The sequence below is a fragment of the Paralichthys olivaceus genome, chromosome 19 (assembly GCF_024713975.1).
Source record: "Paralichthys olivaceus isolate ysfri-2021 chromosome 19, ASM2471397v2, whole genome shotgun sequence".
In the NCBI taxonomy this organism is placed as follows: Eukaryota; Metazoa; Chordata; class Actinopteri; order Pleuronectiformes; family Paralichthyidae; genus Paralichthys; species Paralichthys olivaceus.
The window spans coordinates 8,949-14,754 of NC_091111.1; the positions used below are offsets into that span (position 1 = coordinate 8,949).

The window sequence follows — 5,806 nt, forward strand, 5'->3', positions numbered from 1 at the left end:
CAGTCATCAGTATACATATTATAGAGGGGAGGTGAAAGGACACAGGAGGAGACCCTGTGGATGATGACAATGTGTCTTACATGCATTACTTTCTGTGTCAGTTGCCAGTTGCAGCTCGAGGCATGTATCCAAAATTATCTTTTCCAGGCACTATACTGATACTGTAGTCATTACAAGTTACGCACGTTCCATTTTGCCTGGGGGACATTTAAAACAAACCAGTCTACAACACAATAAAAATCACATGAAAATCAACCTCCCTCCTCATCTTTTCATATTTTTTTCTCCTCAATTTTTTAATGTGGATTTAGAATTTGATACTGAGCATAGCCGTGAAGTTGCCCCCCCAAATAGAAATGGTACAAGTTGTCAAATAAATGTTATCTACATAAATCCCCACAGATTTCAAAAACATTCTCAGAACAAAGTTAACATCACAGTATATTGTAAGGTATCACAGTTTTTATTACTCACCTTATTGATGGAACCTCAACCATATTTACTGTCCCTGGCTCAGACTCTCTCTCAAGCATCTACAGTAGGTGTTTTCATTCCCAAAACACAGGCTCTCTTGTGGTTCCAAGAGTCTGTAAGAGTAGAACAGGAGGTAGAGCATTCAGCTACCAGGCAGACAACTTCTGTGCATTTACGGTTAAACTTAAAACACCCCCCCCCCCCCCACACACACACAATCCACAATGGGACCATGGTTGTTCTCATCTGCATGGAGGAAACTGACTGTCACAGAGTCATCAGCAAATTTGAAAAGTAATCTGTTGTCATGCCAGCTGCGGCAGTCATCAGTATACACATTATAGAGGGGAGGTGAAAGGACACAGGAGGAGACCCTGTGGATGATGACAATGTGTCTTACATGCATTACTTTCTGTGTCAGTTGCCAGTTGCAGCTCGAGGCATGTATCCAAAATTATCTTTTCCAGGCACTATACTGATACTGTAGTCATTACAAGTTACGCACGTTCCATTTTGCCTGGGGGACATTTAAAACAAACCAGTCTACAACACAATAAAAATCACATGAAAATCAACCTCCCTCCTCATCTTTTCATATTTTTTTCTCCTCAATTTTTTAATGTGGATTTAGAATTTGATACTGAGCATAGCCGTGAAGTTGCCCCCCCAAATAGAAATGGTACAAGTTGTCAAATAAATGTTATCTACATAAATCCCCACAGATTTCAAAAACATTCTCAGAACAAAGTTAACATCACAGTATATTGTAAGGTATCACATTTTTTATTACTCACCTTATTGATGGAACCTCAACCATATTTACTGTCCCTGGCTCAGACTCTCTCTCAAGCATCTACAGTAGGTGTTTTCATTCCCAAAACACAGGCTCTCTTGTGGTTCCAAGAGTCTGTAAGAGTAGAACAGGAGGTAGAGCATTCAGCTACCAGGGAGACAACTTCTGTGCATTTACGGTTAAACTTAAAACACCCCCCCCCCCACACACACACAATCCACAATGGGACCATGGTTGTTCTCATCTGCATGGAGGAAACTGACTGTCACAGAGTCATCAGCAAATTTGAAAAGTAATCTGTTGTCATGCCAGCTGCGGCAGTCATCAGTATACACATTATAGAGGGGAGGTGAAAGGACACAGGAGGAGACCCTGTGGATGATGACAATGTGTCTTACATGCATTACTTTCTGTGTCAGTTGCCAGTTGCAGCTCGAGGCATGTATCCAAAATTATCTTTTCCAGGCACTATACTGATACTGTAGTCATTACAAGTTACGCACGTTCCATTTTGCCTGGGGGACATTTAAAACAAACCAGTCTACAACACAATAAAAATCACATGAAAATCAACCTCTCTCCTCATCTTTTCATATTTTTTTCTCCTCAATTTTTTAATGTGGATTTAGAATTTGATACTGAGCATAGCCGTGAAGTTGCCCCCCCAAATAGAAATGGTACAAGTTGTCAAATAAATGTTATCTACATAAATCCCCACAGATTTCAAAAACATTCTCAGAACAAAGTTAACATCACAGTATATTGTAAGGTATCACATTTTTTATTACTCACCTTATTGATGGAACCTCAACCATATTTACTGTCCCTGGCTCAGACTCTCTCTCAAGCATCTACAGTAGGTGTTTTCATTCCCAAAACACAGGCTCTCTTGTGGTTCCAAGAGTCTGTAAGAGTAGAACAGGAGGTAGAGCATTCAGCTACCAGGCAGACAACTTCTGTGCATTTACGGTTAAACTTAAAACACCCCCCCCCCCCCACACACACACAATCCACAATGGGACCATGGTTGTTCTCATCTGCATGGAGGAAACTGACTGTCACAGAGTCATCAGCAAATTTGAAAAGTAATCTGTTGTCATGCCAGCTGCGGCAGTCATCAGTATACACATTATAGAGGGGAGGTGAAAGGACACAGGAGGAGACCCTGTGGATGATGACAATGTGTCTTACATGCATTACTTTCTGTGTCAGTTGCCAGTTGCAGCTCGAGGCATGTATCCAAAATTATCTTTTCCAGGCACTATACTGATACTGTAGTCATTACAAGTTACGCACGTTCCATTTTGCCTGGGGGACATTTAAAACAAACCAGTCTACAACACAATAAAAATCACATGAAAATCAACCTCCCTCCTCATCTTTTCATATTTTTTTCTCCTCAATTTTTTAATGTGGATTTAGAATTTGATACTGAGCATAGCCGTGAAGTTGCCCCCCCAAATAGAAATGGTACAAGTTGTCAAATAAATGTTATCTACATAAATCCCCACAGATTTCAAAAACATTCTCAGAACAAAGTTAACATCACAGTATATTGTAAGGTATCACATTTTTTATTACTCACCTTATTGATGGAACCTCAACCATATTTACTGTCCCTGGCTCAGACTCTCTCTCAAGCATCTACAGTAGGTGTTTTCATTCCCAAAACACAGGCTCTCTTGTGGTTCCAAGAGTCTGTAAGAGTAGAACAGGAGGTAGAGCATTCAGCTACCAGGCAGACAACTTCTGTGCATTTACGGTTAAACTTAAAACACCCCCCCCCCCCCCCACACACACAATCCACAATGGGACCATGGTTGTTCTCATCTGAATGGAGGAAACTGACTGTCACAGAGTCATCAGCAAATTTGAAAAGTAATCTGTTGTCATGCCAGCTGCGGCAGTCATCAGTATACACATTATAGAGGGGAGGTGAAAGGACACAGGAGGAGACCCTGTGGATGATGACAATGTGTCTTACATGCATTACTTTCTGTGTCAGTTGCCAGTTGCAGCTCGAGGCATGTATCCAAAATTATCTTTTCCAGGCACTATACTGATACTGTAGTCATTACAAGTTACGCACGTTCCATTTTGCCTGGGGGACATTTAAAACAAACCAGTCTACAACACAATAAAAATCACATGAAAATCAACCTCCCTCCTCATCTTTTCATATTTTTTTCTCCTCAATTTTTTAATGTGGATTTAGAATTTGATACTGAGCATAGCCGTGAAGTTGCCCCCCCAAATAGAAATGGTACAAGTTGTCAAATAAATGTTATCTACATAAATCCCCACAGATTTCAAAAACATTCTCAGAACAAAGTTAACATCACAGTATATTGTAAGGTATCACATTTTTTATTACTCACCTTATTGATGGAACCTCAACCATATTTACTGTCCCTGGCTCAGACTCTCTCTCAAGCATCTACAGTAGGTGTTTTCATTCCCAAAACACAGGCTCTCTTGTGGTTCCAAGAGTCTGTAAGAGTAGAACAGGAGGTAGAGCATTCAGCTACCAGGCAGACAACTTCTGTGCATTTACGGTTAAACTTAAAACATTCCTTTTTGATAAAGCCTTGCTGGATCAGGTGAGTCCTGAACCATCCCTTAAGCTGCTATAGGTCTAGACTGCAGGGGAAACTCCCATCATCCACAGAGCACTTCTCCACTTCTCTCTGTCTCTCTGCCCCCCCCCCCACCCCACACTCATTTATTTTTTTTAATAAATGTCAAAAACTATGTTATTGACGTGTCTCTTTTCTCCCATAGTCCCTCTCTCTCTTTCTCTCTCTCATTGCAGATACCTCTGACTCAAGAACTGAAGGAGAACAACTATTATTATTATTATTATTAACAACAATGCTTATTATATTAATTGTTGCTGCTATCATTGATAATCAATAACTTCTTTACACTGTTATTGTTTACATTTTAACTAGTAAGAGCTGATACCAGATGATCCAGGCAGATGATCGTCCACACTGTGGGCTGAGTGTCATAAAATTAACAACACATTCATAGCATCTGCAAACAATACTATATAACAACATTCAAGCATACTATCTATATAACAACAGATCTTAACTGTGTTTGTTCTCAAGTGTGGGGTGTTTTATACATTTTTAATAACATTATACGGATCACATTATAGCGTGACATATTTCTGGTTGAGGACAGGAGGAAATTACTGCAGTAAAGTGTGAAAGATGGGTAAAGAAGAGTTGAAGTGGAGTATAAAATGACCGTGGTATTAATGATAAACTAATCACATGAGGGATCGTCTCAGTTGTTCATTTGGAAAAAGGGAAACTGTAATAAAGTTATTGCATTACCTGAAAGGTTTCACAATGTAACTTGATACGAATCCCCTTGCGAGTCTGCTATTGATCCGAAAAGTCTGAATCTGTGAATGTCTTTCACACTTTCCTTCAGTCACTTTCCTCTTGTTAATCGTTCCTGCTTCAGCTCACCGGTCGTAGCCAGAGGTGTGTTCCATCCAGGGCCGAAGGTGATGTTGCTTACTGCGGGGTTAACCCCCTTCACTTCCACCAGCAATTGGAAAACAACACAGGGAGCTCCGCATCATATCAACTCGTTACGCTATAATGTAATCCATATAACGTTATTAAAAATTAAAAAACAAAAAAGATCTTACCAGCCTATACACCTCTCCTACACAGGGGAAGACCACGCCTCCACGACACACACTTTCATCAGAAATGAAACTTATCTCTCTCTCTCTCTCACGTGTCTGTGTGTGTCGGGTCAGATCAAGGTGATCAGCGGGACCTTTCATGTGACACCTGCATTTAGAGACGCGGTCTTTCAGTCGCCTGCAAAGACCCCCTCCTTTGCGCTTACCGCTCTGAACGCTGTCTCTGTCCACGCGCACAGTATGGAAGCCCTTGATGGTGGTGTTTTCGTCGGGAACATCCTGGTGCAGCCATGTCTCCGTAAAGCATATTAAACTACACTCACGATACTCCTTCTGACTTTGGACCAGTGCAGTCAGCTCGTCCATCTTATTCCCCAGCGATCTCACGTTTCCCATGACAATGGAGGGAAGACTCGCCTTTTCCTCCGTAGTTTTTTGCGTCCTCTGCATCCCCTGTGTGTCCGTATCAAGATTTCAGCCGGAATATCATTGTCCGTGGTCACCGAAGGTCGCTTGCTCTCTCCAACTCCACGCAGGGAAAGACCGCGTCTCTAAATGCAGGAGTCACGTGAAAGGTCCCGCTGACCACCTTGATCTGACCCGACGCACACACACACACACACACACACACACACACACACACACACACACACACACACACAGACACGTGAGAGAGAGATAAGTTTCATTTGTGTGTGTCGTGGAGGCGTTGTCTTTCCCTGTGTGGCAGGAAAAGTGCAAAGGTAAGATCTTGCTTGTTTTTAATAACGTTATACGGCTAGAAGGCAGCAGGGGCAGACAGGGAATTTCTTGAGATTATATCAAAGAATAAAGTGATTGAAGAGAGTAAGGTATTGAGATGAATCGCATAT

At 41.5% G+C, this 5,806-nt stretch overlaps 1 long non-coding RNA gene across 1 annotated transcript; it reads right to left on the reverse strand.

The window, feature by feature from the left end:
* Nucleotides 1-2,640: 2,640 nt before the first annotated feature.
* Nucleotides 2,641-5,363, reverse strand: LOC138405637 (uncharacterized). The gene is made up of 3 exons (XR_011239434.1): nt 4,612-5,363; nt 3,646-3,758; nt 2,641-2,965 (listed from the first exon to the last, which is right to left on the reverse strand). It is a non-coding gene; the product is annotated as an uncharacterized lncRNA (long non-coding RNA).
* Between the last annotated feature and the right edge of the window lie 443 nt (nt 5,364-5,806).